This window comes from Felis catus, chromosome B4 (genome assembly GCF_018350175.1).
Source record: "Felis catus isolate Fca126 chromosome B4, F.catus_Fca126_mat1.0, whole genome shotgun sequence".
Classification (NCBI taxonomy): Eukaryota; Metazoa; Chordata; class Mammalia; order Carnivora; family Felidae; genus Felis; species Felis catus.
The window spans coordinates 36,402,251-36,425,531 of record NC_058374.1 but is presented as its reverse complement, the minus strand read 5'-3'; the positions used below and the strand labels follow the sequence as shown (position 1 = coordinate 36,425,531).

The window sequence follows — 23,281 nt, the reverse complement described above, 5'->3', positions numbered from 1 at the left end:
ATTACATTTCTGCTATAGTGATCTGCTATTACGTTAAAAACATTTTACAAATTAGTCCGAATTACATGTATTTTAAGAATGAGTGGGTTCACATTTGTTTTTTAGAAGGCATAAATCATAATACCTTAACAAGGTAATAAAAGGTAAACGCTATTGTCTTGCACAAGACTTGGCTAATACTTTCGGATTTATTTCGGAAGCTCTCACAGACGACGCCTAACAATATACTGGCCGTTGACAGAAACACGAGCCACCCTAAAAATCCCAAAATTTTGGCTTCCGCCCAAGGTGTGTAGCCCGTATCCATAGAGACCGGAAAAAGCGTCCCCTAGCCGGGCGGGCCCCTTGCCTCTTCTGATCTAAATGCTTCCGCTTTCTATGGGAGAAAGAAAACGAAGGAGATTTGTGTGAGTGCCCGCGGAGCACTTTCTCAGTACTGTTTTCGTTGAGTTCCTGGCCGAACCACAACTCCCAAGATGCCACCACGATCTAGAGCGGTCAGAAGAGCAGTTTCCGGTTTTGGCAAGCGCGCCTGCGCACTAGCTCTGACTTTATTGGTTCGAACCGCCTCGTGCGATGCGCGTCACGGCGACGTGCAGTCGTGGGGGCGGGAAGACGCGGCGGCGGCGGTCGCGGCGGCGCGAGCACGATTCCAGACGCGGTATCGCGGCGGCGGCAGCGGCGCGGCTACCCCGGGTTCGGTCCCCTCCCTCCTCCGCTCCCCCCTCCTCCCCCTCCCCTCAGCTCTGGTTCCAGAGGAGTCCGAGACGCGCGGCGAGGCGGCGACAAGCTCTGGGTGAGGGTCTCTGGAGTGTGAGCGCCGTTTCAGGGGAGAAGAGGGAGAGCCCGGGGTCGAGAAGGAGGTGAGGGCTCTGAGGGGGAGAGTGTCCCCGGCGCGGGCCGGGGAGCGCGCGCTCCGTCCCAGCCTTCAACTCGGCCTCCTTACCTGACCTGTCGCCCTGCACGGCGTGCTGTGCTGTGACCGGGGGGACCGACCGAGAGGGGCCTGGAGCCGCCCTCCTTTCAACCGCTGTCTGTGGCGCCTGGCGCCCACCACCTGCCTCGCCCCTCCTGATACAGCGTCCGGAGCACTGTCTCAGCTCTTCTCCCCTTCGCGTGCAGTTGCCCTGCCTTACTGCCCACCGAGAGAATCTGCCCTCCCTTTCTTCATTTTTGTCTCTTTCATTAGCTCTAGGAATTTCTTTGGTGGCAGGCTTCGAATGGGATCTGCTTAGTGCTACTTTTCTAGTCCCTGGGGTAGGAAGATTTTCTTTACCTTTTCTTTGGTGGCGCTTCAGGCAACCTACTTGGAATAGTTAGTACCTTGGGCCCTGTTTTCCCAAAACTGGTTTGGCCTTTCGTCTGTCATTGCTTGCTTCTTTTAAACTGATGCTAACAAGGTTTAAATCAGTTCATCTAGGGGTCCATGAGAGAGTTTGGATTGGAAACTGTCAGGTAACTTTTTTTTTTTTTCCTCTTTTTGGTTTTTGACATTAAATACAAATACGTTTGTCTCTGGAATTTGACTTTATGAGACGGCCCAACTGTGACTTTTGGTAGAAGGATTCAAATGTCAGATTGGAATTTTACTGGGTATGATGACTTCAGTGCAGGTTGTTGGCATTTTTTTTAGTACACTGGCCTTTTAATATTTTTATTTTTAGATGCTGGATTTCTCAGCCTTATGTTAGCCCCATTAAATCTCTTCCAAAAACAGTGCCCCCATCCCCAAGAAACTGTTTAAAATTTGAAGAAATCTGTTGTAACATTTAAAATAATTTGATCACAGAACTTTTCAGTGAAATGTTAAAAATAATTTCCTTCAACGCAAAGCTTTAATTTTGGAGGGGAGATCTTAAACTTATTTCTGAAGTTTGAAGTGTTCTCTTATCCAAAGGCCACCTCTATGTCTCCTTTTACCACCCTCTGACTTTTTTTGTTAGAATTTGATAGATTTTTCTACTTTCTCATTTCATAGAAATGAAAATTTTCATCCATAGTATTTATTTTATAGAAATTTCATTTCTACTGCTGTTGTTCATAGATATTTTCGTGCTTTCTCATACATATGTCAGAGTGCTGACTGATGATCTGTAACTAAAATAATTTCATCAGTAGTTGGGACTTCCGCACATGTGTTGGCAGCTGCTTGGTGGTGAATTATTGCAAACTTTGAAAACATTTCAGATTGATTTAAATATGAAAGACATTTCTTTTAGCTTCTATTTGTAACTACATACCCACCAGTATATGTTTATATCTACACTTTATAGGCTATTTAGTAGCAAATTTTCTCTTCTTACCTGAATGTTAGGGATGAGAAAAGGATTTCCAGAGCCTAAGAGTTTGTCTTTTTCTATTCCTAGACTATGAATAAGTAAATGGATGGATTTTTTTTTTCTTTCCCCCACAAATGGTATCAATTTAGCTGTTGCACTTTCTTTGGTATAAATCACATCAGGTTTTCCAAAATGAAAATAATTTTATTTTTTATCTCCGGGAACAGACTTTATGGCTTGTGGGGCAACTTTTGCTAGCTGTTTTTGTAAATTAAGTTTTTATTGGGATATAGCTGTATGTATTCATTTTGATGTTGTTTGTGGTTGCTTTTGCAGTGTAAGGGTAGAACTGAGTGAGTAGTGGGACAGAGACTCGTATGGCCTGCAGAGCCTAAAATATGTATTGTCTGGTCCTTAATAGAAAAAGCTTGCTGACTCCTAGTTTATTTTATTAAAAATCATGCATATGTAATGTAGAAAATTTTTTTTTAATTTTTTCAACATTTATTCATTTTTTGAGAGTGAGAGAGACAGAGTGTGAGTGGGGGAGGGGCAGAGAGCGTGGGAGACACAGAATCCGAAGCAGGCTCCAGGCTCCAGGCTCCAGGCTCCAGGCTCCAGGCTCCAGGCTCCAGGCTCCAGGCTCTGAGCTATCAGCACAGAGCCCGACACAAGGCTGGAACTCAGGGACCGCGAGATCATGACCTGAGCTGAAGTCTAACGCTCAACTGACTGAGCCACCCAGGCGCCCCGTATAGAAAGTTAAAATGAATCAGAAAAGTATAAAGAAGAAAGTAAAAATTGTCTAGAATCACACCACTCAGAAGGGTTTGTTTTTGTGATTATTCTTATAGAATCTGTTAGTTGTTTTTGTATAAATGGGCTCATATTGTTAAGTGTTGGTTTGTAATCTGGTTTAAAAAAACCCTCATTGTCTATTTATTTATATTTATTTGTGTATTTGTTTATTTTATTTTAAGTAGGCTCCATGCCCAACCTGGAGCTCAACTCATGACCCTGAGATAAAGAGTCATATGCTCTACCGATGTAGCCTGCCAGGTGCCCCCAAACTCAGATTATTGTTACATCGCTATGGAATACATTTGTACTTCTGCATCAAAGAGCTCACTGGAAAGGGGCTGGATGAACCAGGTTTTCCTAATTTGTTTACCAGTTAAGATAAAAATAAAATCAAGAATGAAAGATGCTTGATGGTGGTGGTGGGAGCACTTCTGGTGTACTGGTACTTTTCCAATACTTTACGTGTATCAACTTACTTACCTGCAGCAGCTCTGTAGAGACATGTACTAGTATCCATATTTGAAGATGAGGAAACTGAGGTACAGAGAAATTAACTGCCCAAGTTTGTCAGCTACTTAATAGTGGAGTTGGGATTTAAATCCATGCAGTCTGGTTTTAGGACCCAGGCTCCCAATATGCTACAGAGCCTTTCCGCTCAGGGTAGAAAGTTTAGACAGTCCAGGGGTACATGATGTAGAAATTTGTTACACACTTTATTTCAGCTTCACTCTCCGTAGAAACCCACTGTTAATACTTTGATATAGAGATTGCCACCTCTTTGTCTGCTTATACAAATGTTTATTCCCAAATCTGTCCACATGTGCAGGTCTTAAAAAAATTAATAGACTTCATTTTTTAGAGAAGTTTTAGGTTTACAGAAATTTCTATGCATGGTATAGAAAGTTCCCATATCACCTACTCTGTTTTCCCTTATTAATAACATGTATTAATGTGGCATATTTGTTACAGTTGATGAACCAATATTGTTACATTGTCATTAATTAAAATCTGATTATAATAGGGCTCCTCTTTGTGTTGCAGAGTTTTTTAAAAAGGGATTCAACCAGTCATTGTTCTATAGTGTGCTTTGTGGTTTTCAAAATACAGTGCTTCTGGACTTTTTAATGCAAATGAACATCATTGTTTCACTAATTTTCAGGTTTATGACACATATTTAACAGTCTTCTTGGAATGGAAAAGTTGCTTGAAAGTTACTTCATTCTGTTTTTTTCTTTTTCAAAAGTTTATGTTATAGTGCCAGTTGCTTTTCTCTGAAGGAATGCTTATTTTCTGATTGGACATTGTGGCTCCTCCTTGAAGCTGTTCAGCTTCTTGGAGATTTTGTTGCTGTTCTTCGTTGGAAGCGTGATAACACGTCAACCTATTTACCATTAGCATTCTCTGCCTCACTGAGACAGCTACTTCCCCATGCATCTTTTTTGTTCTCTTCCTCTTTCTCAATTTCCAACACTTCAGTTCCTAGAATATAAGCTTTAGCATCTAATTCTCCATATCCTTGTACTCTTGATTTTATCTAGTCTTACCCTGGAATTTCTTCTGCATCTGAGAAATTCATTGTTCAGAAGAACTGAGTCAAAGTTGCAGCAGACATCATCAGATTCTTTACTTTGAGTGTTTTATACTAGGCCAGGATTTGGGGAAATGGAGTCATTGAGCGGTTATCTTTTTCTTAGAATCTCCTTCATTGATTCCTACTGTCATGATTTCCTCAGAGTTCTTGTCCACAACAAAATGGGTGGCCTCAATTATGAGCAATGACTGATTTCTGGGACTACCAGCTTATGAGATGTTTGTGCACAAACAGAAGGATCTTGCTCCTTCTCTTTGGTGCTGCTATAGAAACCTTTGCACAAAGGGATAGAAATTAGAAAAAGCTCATGAATTCCCACCAATCTGGAGAGTTTGTAGAGTATCTCTTTAGAGCTCTTTAGCGGCAATAGTATTTCTGCAAAACCTTGGGGAATCAGGACTCAAATGGATAGCTGAGAAGTTAAACACCTCTGTTTTTTTCTCTTCTTTTGTTTCTAAGCACTTCCATAACCTTTTCAACCTTTCCTTGTATTTGGAGCCTGTTTTCCTTATGGCATACTGCACTAAGATTCTTAGTCACTGTCCTGTTTCTCTTGTTCTTTTTTTCCTAGGAGGAAGGTCAAGGTAGCAACTAATACTTTGGTGACCTTAGAGAAGCATGAATTGTGATAACACTGGCAGTCTTGGCATCATTTCAGATGTTTCTTCTGGAGTTCAGTCATCACTTTCAAAGATATCTTGGCTACAGTTGCATTGCTGTCTCTTAAAATGTGCATATGGAATTCTGCAATAGTATATTCACTTTCTTCTTCTTCTTGTTTTAATGTTTGTTTATTTTTGAGAGAGAGAGAGCGTTGGGGAGGGGCAGAGAGAGAGAGGGAGACAGAGGATCTGAAGTGGGCTCTGCACTAACAGCAGAGAGTCCCATGCAGGGCTGGAACTCATGAGCTGTGACATCATGACCTGAGCTGAAGTCGGGCTCTTTTTAAAAAAAAATTTTTAATGTTTGTTATTTTTGAGAGAGAAAGCATGAGCAGGAGAGGGGCAGAGAGAGAGGGAGACACAGGGTCTGAAGCAGGCTTCAGGCTCTGAGCTGTCAGCACAGAGTCCAATGCGGGGCTCAAACCCACAAACCATGAGATCATGACCTGAGCCAAAGTCGGACTCTTAGCTGACTGAGCCATCTAGTATTCTTGTATTTTACACTTTTTTCTTTTTTTGTAATTTTTTTTTTTTAACACTTATTTATTTTTGAGAGGCAGAGAGACAAAGCATGAGTGGGAGAGGGGCAGAGAGAGACACAGAATCCGAAGCAGGCTCCAGGCTTTGTGCTGTCAGCACACAGCTGGATGTAGGGCTGGAACCCATGAACTGTGAGATCATGACCTGAGCCAAGTCCTGATACTTAACCGATTGAGCCACCCAAAACCCCTCTTTTATTGTTTTTAAGGAGGCTTCATGGCCAGTGCAGAGTCCAATGAGGGGCATGAACTCACAACCCTGAGATCAAGAGTTGGATGCTTAACTAACTGGCACCCAGGTGCCCCAGGTGCCCCAGGTGCCCCAGTATTTCACAGTTCTATTCTGTTACAAATGAGTGTATAAAATCTTAGAAGCTTATATGGCAATGTAGAAGTTAAAAGAAGAACAGTAGTGGGGTGCCTGGGTGGCAGTTAAGCGTCCAACTCCTGATTTCAGCTCAGGTCATTATCTTATGGTCATGACATTGAGCCCCACATTGGCTCTGTGCTAGGCATATAGATTTAAGATTCTCTCTCTCCACCCTCTGCCTCTTCCCTGCTCACTCTTGTGTGCTCTCTCTCTCTTAATTGCTCTCTTTCTCTCTCTCAAAAAGAAAAAAGCAAACTTGATGGGTTGATCAGATTCTTCTCCCAGAGATCAAAGATTTGCAAAATGTTATTGGAAGATCTGTGTTCAAGATAGTGTAATTGTAGGAGAGCAGATCTTTCAACTCTTGAGGAAAGTTGTCTAGATGTTCTGGGTAGCAGTGACCAATGGGTGCCATAAATGTCACCACTTTGCCAGTTCTTTGCTGGGTTTATTTGGTTGCAGTTTGAAAATCTCTACTGAGATTTGCATTGAAGTTGATTTAGAATTATTTTAGGTGGTGCTTACATTCTGTAGTTATTCTTCCTAGTACTTTCTTAGATCTGTTCATCTATTAAGATTTCCTACTTAGCCCTTGAAAGCAGTGTGATTTTGCCACCCCTCTTAAAAAAATCTGAGTGATGGCCAGTAGATTGTATATTTCTTGAGGGTAAAGAGAGGATAGCTTTCTTTATATCAAACAGCAGTCCTGGTGTATAGCAAGTAGGGAGTAAATGGTCTTTTTAAAACCTAAACTGGATTGTATTCTTTTGCTAAGTGAAGTGCTTCAATTCTGTTAAAAATAACCTTTTCAAAGTCTTTGTGAAATACAAACTTGAAAAATTGCAGCTTTATCTCCTCTTTTAATTCTAAAATGAAATAAGGCTGATTGATATCCTAGAACCTGTTTGTTAGGAATAATTAACCTAATCTATTTAATAAGTACATTTAGTATTCAGTTTTGGAAGTTAAATGGATTAAATAGAGGATTTGTTTCACGTGACCCATGGTTTTGATTTTTCTGTTTTGTAGTATACCATGCGTTAGAAGGGATGTATGCTGGTTAGTGATTATATAGCCTGATTTAGACATTTTAAGCGTCCAGACAGAAGGAAAAGTGAAGCTAAATTCTGGAAACCGCCAGAATGTCTTCAGACATGGGTAAAATAACTGTGGGAAAGGACAATTGAAGTTTTTTGATGTAAGAGCACAGAACAATAAGATTTTTTTAATAGCTGACTTACAGTATTGCATATTCTTTTTGGACTTCTGTATTTTCCACGTTATGTGCTAGAAAACAAAGCATATAAAGCATATGGTCTCGAAGAGACAAACTTAATTACCTTATTAAATTTTGGCCAGCTAGGCCTTTTGTATGCATTTTTTTGTTAGTATATTGCTGATTATTTTTCACTGGCAGCATATTCACTTTAATCCTATGTGCTCTGAAATCTTACTTTAGTGAGCATGTATACATAATTGTATCTGTATATTCCTTGGGTCAGGGAAGAAAGTGGTGGTAGTAAAAACTGTTTAGCATGTTGGAACAAGAGGGTTACTTTTATTTTCTTGGAATTTATTTATATCCATTTTCATCCAGAAATGTAATAAAATATAAGGAGGAAAAGGAGGAAGCATAATTCAATGACTAAGAATAAAATTTGGATTTGGGTTTTCTTGGCAGCAAAGGTAAAAATGGAAATATGGTAAAATACATAGCACTAAACTGGAAGGAGGAATAAGACCAATTTTCCAGGGGTAAATCTTTTCTTGACAGATTTTAAAGAACTGTTTAAAATGGGAATTACATAAAAAGCTGTTTCTTTAATTTTTTGTTTGTTGTTTGTTTTTGCTAGAGGCCCTAGTTAAAGGGCTAGGACCAAGCATTAGCATTTCAAGCCAATGGAAGAAATTTTTTATGGGGTTTGGTTTGAATTTGGGCTGCACATGTGTTTTTTATTTGGCTAACAGATTTTTTTTTTCTTCAAAATACTTCAAACATTCAGAATACAGAGACCAATATAATTAACATTCATGTATCTACTCTACAGCTGTATTAAATCTTAACATTTTTCTCATTTCCATTTTTTTAAGAAAAAAATTGCACATACAGTTGAAGCACCTTCTTGGATTACATTTCAGTCTCTTTACAGAAGTAATGATTATCATGAATTTGGTGTTGATCATTCCTAATGCCTATTTTTATGTAATAACTGCATAGAAATAACGTTTATAAACAGATCATAATATTGTTTTGCATATTTTCAAACTTGATGTAAACAATGTTCTGCATATTCTGTAACTTGTTTTTCATGAAATATCTGTATTTTATTTATTTACTTAAAAAAATTTTTTTTTTAACGTTTATTTATTATTGAGAGACAGAGAGACAGAGCATGACCAGGGGAGGGGCAAAGAGAGGAGGAGACACAGAATCCGAAGCAGGCTCCAGGCTCTGAGCTGTCAGCACAGAGCCCGATGCGGGGCTCGAACTCACAAACCGCGAGATCATGACCTGAGCCGAAGTCGGATGCTCAACCGACTGAGCCACCCAGGTGCCCCTATTTTTAATTTTTTTTAATTTATCTTAGAGAGAGAGCGAGCCTGCATGACAGTGTGGGAGGGGCAGAGAGATAGGGAGACTGAGGATCCAAATTGGGCTTTTGTGCTGACAGCGTAGAACCCGATGTGGAGAGCCTCATGCAGGGCTGGAACTCATGAACTATGAGATCATGACCTAAGCTGAAGTTGGAGGCTTAACCAACTGAGCCACCCAAGCACCCCATGAAACATGTCTTTTAGATTCATATGAAACTGTTGATACATTACCATTTTTGACCTACAAGAATGACAGTTTCCTGTGGTTCAGCCTAATTATAGTCATCACTTTTATCTGGGGTACAATTACATTATTATATGAATACATCCATTTTTAATTTATCATGTTGATAGGTATTTAGGTTGTTTCCAATTTTTCCTCTTTTAAAAACAATGCTACGTTGAACATTCCTGATTAGGCATCCTTGTGCACATATTTCAGCTCTTTGGCAGGTTTTCTAAACTGCATGTTGGAAGCCATTAATGGGTTCTGAAATCAGTTTTAATCAGGAATTAAAATAGGATAGAAAAGTATTAGGTTGTATTACAGGCAGTATGGATAAAATGTTTTGTGAAAATTTTGTTTCTTTTTGTGTATGTGTATCTATGTGGTTACTAAGTGTTTTTTTTAAGTTTATTACAATTTTTTTTTAATGTTTATTTTTGAGAGAGAGAGAGAGAGAGAGAGAGAGAGAGAGAGAGAGAGAGAGAGAGACAGAGCTTGAGCTGGGAGGGACAGAGAGAGAGAGGGAGACACAATCCAAAGTAGGCTTCAGGCTCTGAGCTATCAGCACAGAGCCTGATGCAGGCCTCAAACTCACAGACTGGGAAATCATGACCTGAGCTGAAGTCGGATACTTAACTGACTGAGCCACCCAGGTGCCCCTGTGGTTACTAAGTTTGAAATGAAGTGAAAATTACCCAGAAATGAAGTTATTGGGTTGGAGATTATGGAGATTATGGGAACTTTTAACTATGTCATAGATTGCCTAATTATCCTCCCAAATTGTGCCACTTTATTTTAGCACGAGAATATGAGAATTTGCTGTTTCCAAATCATTAGGATCCATGGCATTGCCAGATTTTTTTATGTGTTTACAAATCAGATGATATTTTTACAGAAAAGTATCATATCATCTTTATTTTTCTTGATTAATTATGAGATTGAACATGTTTCAATTGTTGAGTGACTATTCAAGTTCCATTTCTTGAATTGACTATCTGCTACCTGTCCTGCCTATTCCTTTGTCTTTTTAAATTGATTATAGGAGCTTATTAAATATTTTAGTTGTGTCTGCTAAATGAATTGCAAATATTTTCTTCCAAGCTATGTGGTTTATTTGTTAACTTTTTAGATGGTTTTGTTGAATATAAATGATTATTAAATCTATTACCATTTTCCTTATTTGTGTCCTTTGTGTCTTAAGAAATCTATTCCATACCCCAAGGTCATTAAGAGTCTTCCATATTTCTTTCTAAAAGTTTTTTTTTTTTTTAATTTTTTTTTTCCAACGTTTTTATTTATTTTTGGGACAGAGAGAGACAGAGCATGAACGGGGGAGGGGCAGAGAGAGAGGGAGACACAGAATCGGAAACAGGCTCCAGGCTCCTAGCCATCAGCCCAGAGCCTGACGCGGGGCTCGAACTCACGGATCGTGACCTGGCTGAAGTCGGACGCTTAACCGACTGCGCCACCCAGGCGCCCCTCTTTCTAAAAGTTTTTGAAAAAATGTTTTGAATATTTTGCCTGAAAAAAAAAAAAGGTATTTTTATATAATACGAGGCAGCGATCTAATTTAATTTTTTATATGCATAATCAGTTACTACAGATTTAATCTAATTTTTTATATGCATAATCAGTTATTACAGCACCATTTAACAGTGTGTTTTAGAATTTGAATTGTTAATCTTTTAAGCAGTTTTGGTTCAACACAGTAACAGCCTTTGTCTTTACTCAGGCTGTTTCACATGTTCAAGTTTGTGACTTCTGGGCAAGAGGAAATGATTGAGCGATTACTTGATTCAGAAGTACAACCTAGAGGAGTAGATAGATACAGAACATATTTGTAGATCTCACCCATGTCATTTTTCTCAACCACTTTTGTAGTAGAACTGGTGTGCAGTTTAAGGATACACTTTGAGGAAACAGATTTCTGTCTTTTGCATTGCTGGTTAATATCCACAGACTTTGGAAACCAGATAAGCAGGTGTTCCATTGACATCTTGATACTTGAAACTTCAGAATATAGTTGACCTTTGAACTACATGGGTTTAAACTGTGCAGGTCTACTTAATATGTGAATTTTTTGTAGTGCAGTACTGTAAGTGTATTTTCTCTTATGATTTTCTTAATAACCTTTTTTTTCCTCTAGCTTACTTTATTGTAATGGTACAGTATATAATACATATAGCATAAGTCCAGTGTCTTCCCTCCAATTCTGTTTCTTAAAGGCTTAGAACTTGACTTTATATTTTGGGAATTTGACAAAACAAATTCAGATTTTTTTTTTACTGAGGAGTAGAAACTTTTTTGGTCATGTTTATGGTTTAGCTTTTTAAAAAGTCAAATTTATTGAGTATAGTTTACACTCTATAAGATTCACCCTTTTTTTAGAGGTACAGTTCTGTGAATTTTTGCAAACATTCCTGAAGGATTTTTTATGCCAAAGTGGACTTGATAACTAGTGGAAAGGCCTATAAAGTAGCAGTGCAGCAAATAACAGTTGGCATCTTTTTATAACTTTAGAAATCTTTATAGGAAGATTTGCATTAGGCATAACAATAGGCCAGTTGTGTGGTCTGCTCCACTGACTTTTCCCCCAACTGTCATTCACATGATGATGGGATTTTTTTTTTTTTCCCCTCAAGAAAGTTGGTCAAGTGGGATATGGCAGTTAGAACAGGTTCCATGTGATTTTACTTAAAAGTTGGCCTACTTCATGCTAGGGCAAAAAAAAAAAAAAAGTAGTGTAAATGATTCCAAGTGTTGCCTGTCTTTATATATTCAAAATAATTAAAAAAAATATTTTTTTAATGTTTTTATTTTTGAGAGAGACAGTGTGAGTGGGGGAGGGGAAAAGAGTGAGGGAGACACAGAATCTAAAACAGGCTCCCTGAGCTGTCAGCATAGATAGAGCCTGATGCAGGGCTCGAACCCACGAGCTGTGAGATCATGACCTGGGCTGAAGTCAGATGCTTAACCAACTGAGCCACCCAGGCTCCCCTATTCAAAGTAAATTTTAAAAAATAAACTGTTTGATTTGAAATGTTTCTTTGTGTTTATAGCAGTTAAGGTTTTATGAACATGAAGGCTTGAGAATGCTTATCTTAAAAATTGAGGTATTTCTTCTTCTTAGTTGTCAGCTGTACCATTTTCTTAAGGGCTGTATCAGTAGTATATGTTGGGAACCTTTCCCATTTTATCAGTCACTTCCTCCCCCCCCCCCCCCCATTCCAGTTTTGTTTTATTGACATTTTTCTACTCAGAAATGTTTTGAGTGTCTGGGGAAGAATTCCAATTTTAATCAGTCGTTTCATTGGTTCTGGTATGTAGCAAGGCTCTATGTTTTTCCCTATTTTTTGACTGTTTCTTAATATTTTCAACGTTGTTGTAAAGTACAACATATTATCAGTGTTCAAACTCCTGATTTTGGCATTTAAGTAGTATGCATTTAGTAGAGCTTATGTTTCATGGAAACAGAGGGTTGTGAATAAGAGCATTGACTTGGGTGTTAGGCAGAGTAGGTTGATTAGGTGGGTTAGTTTGCCACTTGTAAATATAGTTAACTCAGGCAAGTTATTTAGAAGTTTCCTGGGGGTTTTGTCATTTCCAAAATGGAGGAAATAATTGTACCTATCCCCCAGAATTGTTGTAAAGATTAAAGAGATAATTCATGAGAAATGTTCTTTGCATGTAGTAAGTACTCCTCCTCTTTCTCCTCCACCTACACACCCAACAAAGGTTTTGAGTTCCTACTTTGCATCCGTGTTATGAAACAAAAATGGATTCTAAAGGTTTTCTGACCCTAAGAAGTTTCCAGGAAGGGAAGGCAAACATGTAAATGGATAAATGCAGTAAATTGTGACAGGTGCTATAATAAAAACATTAATAAGAATAAAGGAGTTAGTGTTAGGAGCCTGGGGAGGTCAGGGAAATTAATTTCTGCCCCTGAACTTCTTACAAACTTTGAGTAGTAATTCCCTATACATTTATTTGGCAAATACTTATTTTGAATAGTTAGTGTGTGCCAGTTGCTGTTTTAGGTGCTAGGAATATAGGAATAAAGAAGACAATGTCTGTTCTCTCAGGGGCTTTCATTCTAATGGGAAAAGAGCAGTAGTAAACAAAAATCTCACAGACAAGAAAGAGATTAAAAAAGGTCATATGGTAAGGAATAAGTTGAGTTAGGAGGTGCCAATTTAGATTGTGTAGACAGAAGGATTCTTTGAGTAGGTGACTTTTAAATTGAGATCAGCATGTGTAGAAGGAGCCTGCAATGGGGGTGATCAGAGGGATGAGCATTCCAGGGTTTGGGAAACCTGGTGACATAAAGCCCTTTGAGCTTTTGGAGTGTTAGAGGAACAGACAGGTCAGTGGATGCAATGTAGTGTGCAAGGGGGACAGTGGTACAAGAAGAGGTCAAAGGTAGGGCTAAAATCAATTAAGGTTTTGTAAGCCAGGATAAAGGTTTTCTAGTTATAAAGGAAAGTTATTGGAGGGCTCAAAACAAGGGGGTGCCTTTTGATAAAGATCACTGTGACTGCTGTGTGAGTAGTGGATTCTGGATTCTAAAGCATAAGGAATGGGGATAGTTGGGTAACAAAGATGGAACCAAGGAGACCTTTATAGGCTAGTGTATTAGGACAGGTGAGAGATTTTATTTTCTGGCTGAAACCAGAAAGTAATAGAAATGGGTAGATTTGGACTATGTTTTGAAGACTGAATTAGTAGGACTTGCTGAGTGTATTATGACAGGTCTTATTATTACGTTCTTTGGTGCCTAAATAATGTTTTATAGGTATATGTTGCATCACATATCACATGGTAATAATTGTGAAGAGTATTATGTAAACATTTTAATAATATTGTATCTAATTTTGAGCTTCTTATGCTAGATAGGATATGAAAAAATTGGGTAGAGTCTAGTAAAGTCTCCAGGAAATGATCAGAAATTAAAAAATGAGTCCTTTATGGAAAAGCTTAATGAATAAGAATTATTTAGCCTGGATTGGTCAAAGTTGAATTAACAATAATGATTTGCAGCAAACTAATGGATATTATCATTGTGGAAAACTAAAATGATGATGTCTTTTGATATTCATCCTGAATACTATGGATTTCTAGACCTTAAGGAGTATCAAATATTTGAAGAAATGCTTGTGGGAGAGCCTCATCTTTGGAGACCTTTGAGAATCTATTGAATGATTTCCACTTGGTATAAAGAATTGAACCCATCACATATTTTGAAATCATGTATTGGGTTTGATTCTTTATATTGCTTAGTGAGAGAAGAGTAGGTATTGGTTAGTTATCATTTCCATACTTTTGCATTTCATTATGTGATTATAAGCTAGGGCTTCCGCCATTTAGTTTAAACACTACATTTATACTTAGCTAATTCTTTTGTATACTATGGGTACCTCATCTTCCAAATAAAAAAATGGCAGAAAGAAATGCACAAATTTAATGAAATGGCATTAAGGTGGTTTTTTAAATTAAAAAAAATTTTTTTAATGTTTATTCTTGAGAGAGAGAGAGAGAGACAGAGACAGAATCAAGCAGGCTCCAGGCTCTGAGCTGTCAGCACAGAGCCCATCGCGGGACTCAAACTCCTGAACCATGAAATCATGACCTGAGCCCAAGTCGGGTGCTTAAATGACTGAGTCACCCAGGTACCCCTAAGGTGTCTTTTTAATACTGGTTTGTCATTAGTGTTTGTTGTGACCAGAAACTTCACAATCTTCAAATATGACTATTGCTACTTGGTGTGTGGTATTTAGCTGGGCTTTCTCACTAGTGATCTCATTCTATTGCCAACCTCACAGGGCATGATTTAAGTTAATTCTTGGTGCTTTGCCTCTGTTAACTTATTCAGTTCTCACAACTATGCATGACATGGAGATTGTTGACTCTTTTACACATTAATTTGCCATCTGCCATGGACCTTTGAAGTTGTTAAAAATTAGTATATTAAGTCTTCAGATTCTGAGGGCCAGTAGTGCAGTGTCTCTTTGTATTAGTTGGGACACAGTGAGTAGGGTGTAATAGTTGAAATCTAGGAGCATCACTTTCTAGTTCTATAATTAGATTATTCAGTGGTAGAGGACAGGCTGCCAAATATGTCCCCAGGTTTTTGTTGGCTTCCTCTAAGGTGAAAGTAGCCAATTTCAAAGTGACTGGAAAGTTGTATACTGAAACTATTCTGTGGTCTATCATTCCACACTGAGGTATGCCTTTGAAGTTGGTGCATGGTTAATGAGATTCCTGATATCAAATTCATGCTTTTCCTTCATTGGAAACCTGAATGGTACAAAATGTTCTACATGGAAGTTTTGGTATGTTGTGTCCCTTATTACCTCCTCTTTCAGACTTCATTGTGAAGTAAAATATAGTGGATACAAATTGTTCAGATTTAGTTGTTCAACTAATGGAATGGGATTATTTTTTAGGATGGAATAGTTTATTCCATCAGTAGGATCAGTAAGGATATTAAAGGTGCTAGATTTTCTTTTGAACCCTAGCTTTTTCCTTTTTAACCACTATCAATGAAGTACTGATGTGTGTTACTTGACTGGCTTAAGTTTTTACAGAATTCGGATGGAAGATTTCTGTCACACTAACTGCAGGGAAAGTGGTTGATCTCTTAAAATTAATACTTACAGAACGGTACAGTGATGGGGGAGAGGTGTCCTCTGGATACTAGAATGTTGTTCCTTGCTGGTTATGTGACATTTATGCTTTGTGATCTTTGTGAACTCTGTGTGCTTTCTTGAATGTATTTTTTACATCAATAAAAAGTTTATTAGCAAAGAGGCAATGCAGTACTGTAGTATATTTTTCTGGATTGCAGCCTTGACATCTTATTTCACAGTTCTTAAAACTTTAATTTGGTACCTTTTTTCTATATTTTACAGGCTGTGGACTTTATGGGCTCTAAGCTGAGCATGTTTTTTTGAAATATATTTCTATTTTCTTTATTCATCCAATTTTTAATGGTAATTTGACTTACAATTTTAAAATTTCTTTTCATTTATTCCCCAAGTAGGGATCAGTGAATTGAGCTTTCTCTTTGCTAATATTAATTATTTATTAATAAAACTATAGAAGTAGCATTGATTAATAAGAGCACCAGGAATGAGCACTAGAGCACTAGATTGAAATTTTAGCTCACCAGTTACTAGTTGTGTGTTAGTTACTCAGACTGTTTTGCTTTATGTCCTCATCTATAAAGTGGGGATTGATAGTACCCATCTCATATCTCACAGAGTTTTAACTGACTTAATTCTTGTATATTACTTAAAAGACACAGTGCCTGGTGTATCGTAAGCACTAAATAAGCTATAGTTGCTATTACCATTTTTCTTACTGTGATAAAATATACATATGAAGTTTACTATTTTGAGCATTTTTAAGTTTATATTTCATTAGTGTTTAATATATTTACAATGTTGTGTAACCTTTACCAGTATCTATTCCAAAACTTTTGAATCACCTAAAACAAAAACTAACCATTAGCAATAACTCGCCATTAGCCCCTCTCACTAGCCCTGATAATCTGTGTTCTGTCAATTGTACCATGAATCCAAACTTAATCCTCTTTTGTTATTTATTAATAGCTTAATATTTCATTGTATGTTTTTAAAAAATTTTTAATGTTTTATTTTTGAGAAGGAGAGAGAGAGAGGAAGAGAGTACGCATGGGGGAGGGGCAGAGAGAGAGGGAGACACAGAATCCGAAGCAGGCTCCTTGCTCCAAGCTGTCAGCACAGATCCCGACATGGGGCTTGAATTCAGGAACCTGGAGATCATGACCTGAGCGGAAGTCGTCGGACGCTTAACCGACTGAGCCACCCAGGCACCCCATTTCATTACGTGTTTATATTACATTTTGTTTATCCATTCATTTGTCCATGGATGCTAGTAGAGTTTCCATGTTTTGTCTCTTGGGAGTATTGGTATACAAGTATCTATTTGAAATCTTGTTTTCAATTTTTAGTATATGTCCAGGAGTGGAATTGCTGAATCACAGTAATTCTGTTTACCTTTTTGAGGAACTTTTGAGGAACCTGTTACTCTTGTTTTTATTATCATTATGGTCGCCATTATTTGGTGAAATGTATTGATGAGATTTTTTTTTTAGAAATTACTACCCAGGTGCTATTAGCATCGTGGTATGTATTTTTATCGGAAACTATGTGCATGATTTTCCACTCCTTGCATTGAAATTTCTGGTGTGGAGTATTATGTATAAAACTGTGGAGCTGGACTTGCCTGCTTTCTCTCTTTTTTTTGAATTAAACTTTTCTGTTGGAGATAATTGTAGGTGGATGTGCAGTTGTAAGAAATGATACAGAGATCCCCATACACTTTGCCTAGTTTCTCCCACTGCTAAAATCTTACAAAACTATATCTAGTGTAATATTGTAATCATGATACTGACATTGTTGTTTCTTTTTGTGATATTGACATTTTTAAGATACAGGACAATTTTTTTTTTTAATTTTGAAATTTAGTTTAGAGAGCAGGGAGGGGGCAGAGAAAGAATCTTAAGCAGGCTCCACGCTGAACGCAAAGCCCCACATGGGGCTTGATCTTTCGACTGTGAGATCATGACCTGAGCCAAAATCAACAGTCAGACGCTTGACTGAGCCCCCTAGGCGCCCCAAGATACAGAACAATTCTGTTACCCCAAGGATCTTTCATGGTGACCTTTTATGACCGTATCCACTTCTCACTCCTATGCCTTCCTTAAGTCCTGACAACCACTAGTCTGTTCTCCATTTCTGTATTTTTGTTATTTCAAGGATGTCATAAAAATGGAATCATACAGTGTATTACTTTTTGGGATTGTTTTTTTTCTCCCCAATTAAAAAATTGTAAAATGTATATAAAATTTACTGTCTTTTTTACTACACATTTTTAAAATGTGCAGTCATGTTGTGCATTTTGTGCAGCCATTTATCTATAGAATTCTTTTCATCTTACAAAATGGAAACTATAAATTAAGCAGTAATTCCCTGTCTCTCCCCCCCCCCCCCCCCCCAAACCCTGGATACCATCATTCTACTTTCTCTCTCTGTGATTTTGGCTACTTTAATAAGTTCTCTCATACAAGTAGAATCATGTAGCATTTGTTCTTTGTGATTGGCTTATTTCACTTAGCAAAATGCCACAGTTCATCCAGGTTGTAGTGTGTATCAGAATTTCCTTCCTTTTTGAGGCTAAGTATTTTGTATGTATAGACTATATTATTGATTCATTCATTGATAAGACACTTGGGTTGCTTCCATGTGTTAGCTGTTATAAGTAACACTGTTATAAATATGAGTGTATAAATGTCTCTCCTGGACCCTGCTTTGAATTCTTTTGAGTGTATACCCAGAAATAGAATTGCTAGATCATATAGTGATTCTATTTTTAATTTTTTTGAGGGAACTACCATACTGTTTTCCACATCTTGCCTGTTCTTTTAAAATTGAGGGCAACATAAAAATCAAAATCACAAAATAGGTGAAGTAATACATCATACTAATATCTAATAACAAGCCCAACTTATGATTAAATATAAATAATTTTAAATCCTTTTCTTTTTTCCATTTGTCCCCCTAGAGAATGGGACATTTATTCGTTCATTCAAGAAACCTATATTGAATGTCTCCTGTATATCTTGCAATTTGTGTTTCAGCAGTGAACAAAACAGGAATCCTTGCCCTTATGCAACATGCAAACTATTGTTTTTTAAAAAATACATTTCCTAGAATAGAGTTATATTTCTAGACCTGAAGTGTCAAACAATTAAGTTAGCAATTTCTTCAGGTAGAAAAAATTGCTTTTGAGGTACATGTAAGTAACCTCGGTGTTTTTAAGCAGTGTAATAACTTTATGCAGTATTATTTGAAGGGAAAGTGAAGTCTATGAAGTGGGAATTTAAAATTTTCCATTGCTTTTCCATTAGAAAGGCAACCTGGTGTTAGTACATTTGCCTGGGAGTCAAGAGATCTAGGTTCCAGTCCATCATGTAATATTTGGTATTCTCCTGGATTCTTCACTTTCATTTTTGTCCCTCACTTCTTTTTAAAGGATTTTGGCCACTGTTGTTAGGCTGGTAACTATGTTAGATCACTTTTGTTACTGGTAACACCCAGTACTATTTTCAAGCTTATTCTCTTTTCTTAATTTGTGCTTCCTGATATCAGCTGAATATTTGTTACTTCAAACTTCATTTCCAAAAACAAATTCATTACTTTCCCCTTTAACATCCCTTCATCTCAATGAATGGTATTCTCTAAATACACTTAACTGCCTAAGCAAAAAACCTGAGTCATCTAATGTCTTTGTATTCTTCATTGACCCTCATTTAATCAGTCATCCAGTGTTGATATTTCTCTACTGAGTATATCTTGAATCTGTCCCTTGTCCTCTAATTTTTGAATAGACCTTACTATTCTTGTTTGCATATGCTCTTTGCACAGAATACCTTTCATCTATTGTGACTGGCAAACCCCCTCTATAAAACCTTGAACATTTTTTTTGGGAGAAATGTTGTAGCATGTGTCAGTACTTCATTACTTTTTTTTTTATTGTGAAAAAAATAAAATTTACATTTTAACCATTAAAAAAATGTTTACTTAGAGAGGGAGAAAGTGAGCACGAGTTGGGGGAGGGGCAGAGAGAGGGAAAGAGAGAATTGCAAGCAGGCTCTATAGGTCAGCGCAGAGCCCAAAGCAGTGCTTGATTTCCTGAATCGTGAGATCATGACCTGAGCTGAAGTTGAGTCGGACGCTACACTGACTGAGCCACCCACATGTCTCCATTTTAACCCTTTTTTAAGTGTACAATTCATTAAATACATTTACATGTTGTGTAACCATCCCCACCATTTCCAGAACTTTTTCATCATCCTAAAAAAAATATGTACCAATTAATAACTCCTACTCCTTCCTTTCCATTCCTTCTGGTAACTTCTGTTTTACTTTCAGTCTCTGTGAATTTGCCTATTCCAGTAACCTCATGTAAGTGGAACCATACAATATTTGTCTTTTGTGTTTGGTCTGGTTTATTTAGTACATAGCATAATGTTTACAACATTGGTTCATGTTATAGCATGTATTAGAATTTCATTTCTTTTTATGGCTGAAGAATAATCCATATTATGATTATACCACATTTTGTTTATCCATTCGTCTGTTCTTTCAGCTTTTCACCCGTTGTGACCAGTCCTGCTATGTAGATTTGTTCTCTGCCCTCCTCTAGCTTTATATTTATATGTATACACACATACACATTTTGTAAGGTGGTTACCACAGTCCAGTAATTGACACATCTATCAACTGACAGTTACCTCCCCCTCCCTTATCTATCTGTCTAGTAAAAACACTTAAGATTTACCCTCTTAATATACAGTGTTAAGTATGTATACAAGTATTCAAGTATACAATATTCAAGTATACAATACAACATTATTAACTGTAATCACCGTGTTGTATATTAGATCTCCAGAACTTACTCGTCCTGTGTAACTGAAACTTTGCACCCTTTGATTAACCTCTCTCTGTGTCCTGTACTACCCAGCCCCTGGCAACCACCATTCTTTCTGTTTTTTGAGTTTGACTTTTTTAGATGACAAATGTTAAGTGAGCTCATGCGATATTTGTTGATCTGTGTCTGGCTTATTTTACTGAACATAATGTCAAGTAATTATTAACAGTTATTATAATTATATGTAATATATATTAATATTACATGTTAATATATATTGACACTTAATATTAATATATATTAATATTACATATTAATATAATTGACACTTAACCATCTGAGCCACCCAGGTGCTTCTAGAGTTATTTTTAATAGTTTTGTTTTATAACTTTTAAAGTTAAAAGTGATGCCCACAACATCATTACACTATTAGAGTATTCTGTATTTGAGTCTATACTTGCCTTTGCCAGTGAGTGTCATAATTTCATATGTTTTCATGTTATTAATTAGTATCCTTTCATTTCAGTTTGAAGAACTCTTTTTAGCGTTTCTTGTAGGGCAGGTGTGGTGGTGAAGAACTCCCTCAGCTTTTGTTTGGGAAAGTCTTTATCTCTCATTTGTTTTTGAAGGACTGTTTTGCTGGGTATTGTTGGTGAAGATGGTTTTTTGTTTTTGTTTTCTTTTAGCATTTTTAATATGTCATCCCATTTTCTCTTGGCCTGCAGAGTTTCTGCTGAGAAATCTGCTTATTGCCTTATGGAGGTTTCCTTGTATATCATGAGTTGCTTTTCTCTTTCTGATTTCGAACTTCTCATTTTGTCTTTAACTTTTGAGATTTGGTTATAATGTGTTGTTGTGTAATCATTTTAGGATAGCCCTATTTTGGGACCTCTGAGCCTCAAGTATCTAGAGGTCTATATCCTTCCCATAATATGGGAAGTTTCAGGCATTGTTCCGTTAATTTTTTTTAAAGTTTATTTATTTATTTTGAGAGAGAGTGTGAGCATGTGCACGAATGGCAGAGGGGCAGAGAGCGAGGAGAGAGAGAGAATACAAAGTTGACTCTGCGCTGTCCATGCAGAGCCTGACTTGGAGTCTTGAACCCACAAACCGTGAGATCGTGACCTGAGCCGAAGTCAAGAGATGGACGCTTAACCAACTGAGCCACGTAGGCACCTCTCTGCCATTGTTTTTTAAATAAGTTTTCTGCCTTTTTTCTTCCTCTTTTCTTTCTGGGACTCCCACTATGGGTATTTTGGTTCATTTGAGGGTAGCCCATAATTCCTGTAAGTTTTCTTCATTGTTTTTCATTTGTTTTTCTTTTTTCTTCTCTGACTCAGTAATTTGAAATGACATGTTTGAGCTCAGAGATTCTTTGTTGTGTTTGATTGAACATGCTTTTGAAGTTTTCTATTGCAGTTTTCATTTTATTTATTGTATTCTTCAGCCCCAGAATTAGTGTTTGATTATTTTTTGTGATTTCTATATTTTTGTTGAACTTCTCGTTTTTATGTCTTTTTCTGATTTCATTGAGTTGTTTATCTGTGCTCTCTTGTAGGTCACTGAGTTTCCTTAAAAAGCAATTTTGTTGTTTATACTGACAGGCTCCCATTTATTTTTTCCTAGGGCAGTGCCCTGAAGTTTTGAAGGCCATGTACCATCTTTCAGTCCAGGAGAGTTGAGCCAGCCGTCTGTGATTGCTTTGTCTATGATTTTCCGTGTTTTGCGTGAGCTGGTTTCATTGGGGAAGAGCACATGGAGTGCTGGGGGCACATGGGGCCTAGTTGGGGTTATCTTCAGGTAATGTGTCTTAGGAGGTTTGTGGGTAGGCCTCTTGCTGGAGCCTGTGAGTGGTCAGTGACATCCATGGCACTTTATTGAATTCTGTGCCCTAGTTGCTGTGAGCCCTGTTTCTCTTCCCTGCTTTGTCTCAGTGTTCTGGGTGGAATGAGAATGAAGGGGCCCCTGAGCAGCATCCTGTAGATCTGGGGAAGTGGGTGCTCATTTTGTTCTCACTTTCCCCTGTGGTAGAAATCACAGGTGGAAGGATTCTTTCTTGGCACTGATTTGTGCTGCTTTAGGGAAAGTATGCCATTGGTGAAGTTGTAACTGTTCTTTTTACTTTCTTCAGTGTACTTACTTGCAGATTTTTTTCCTCCAAAGAGCTTATGAGACCTCTCTGGGACTCCAGGGTTCCCACAAAGGTACTCTAGTCCATGGGCAATTATCAAAATTGCTGTTTTGTGGGAAATGAGTGCTGAAAACTCCTGTTCCTTCTTGTTGATATCACTCTCTGTCGATTCCTTTTTAAGCAACATATTAGATTGTAAGATTTTTCGTGATGTTTGCATGACTTAACTGATCATGTTAACTCAGATAATAAAATGATTTTGGAAATGTTTACAATGATTTAGATTGGACTTTATATTGAACTTTTAAGAAATTGATGTATAAATTCCTATCTATAGAAAACAGTTTTAAAGTGGTGTTGAGATAAATCTCTAGCTTTGAAAAATGTGATAGACCAAGTCGGACATTTATTTTCAGTATTGGTTTTCATCATAACTATGTGGTATCTTGTCATCAGTTGAGCTGTAGTCTGTGGATGATTTTCTGGTAATTATAAACTAAGTAAGAGATGAGTAAAAGTTTAAGACATTTCTTCTAAAGTCTTAAAAATTTGAGGGAGGCATATGTCCCTACTGTTCACATCAAATTCTTCACTTTCCATTGAAATCATTAGTCA

The 23,281-nt window shown here is 37.5% G+C and overlaps 1 protein-coding gene and 1 pseudogene across 4 annotated transcripts in view; one reads left to right on the top strand and one right to left on the bottom strand.

Annotated features, from left to right (window-relative positions):
* The window catches only part of ADIPOR2 (adiponectin receptor 2), an 80,135-nt gene that overhangs the window by 1,523 nt on the left and 55,331 nt on the right, over nucleotides 1–23,281 (top strand). Inside the window, exon 1 of one of the 4 annotated variants that reach the window (XM_006933391.5) lies at nucleotides 664–796. The exons of 1 other annotated variant lie outside the window; for it this stretch is intronic. The gene's annotated coding sequence lies outside the window, so the exon portion shown is untranslated. Of the gene's footprint in view, nucleotides 1–663; nucleotides 864–1,319; nucleotides 1,456–23,281 lie in introns of those variants that run through there. 2 more of the 4 variants (XM_003988264.6, XM_045061217.1) reach the window with 2 other exon arrangements.
* On the bottom strand, nucleotides 4,364–22,853 carry LOC109501899 (annotated as a pseudogene).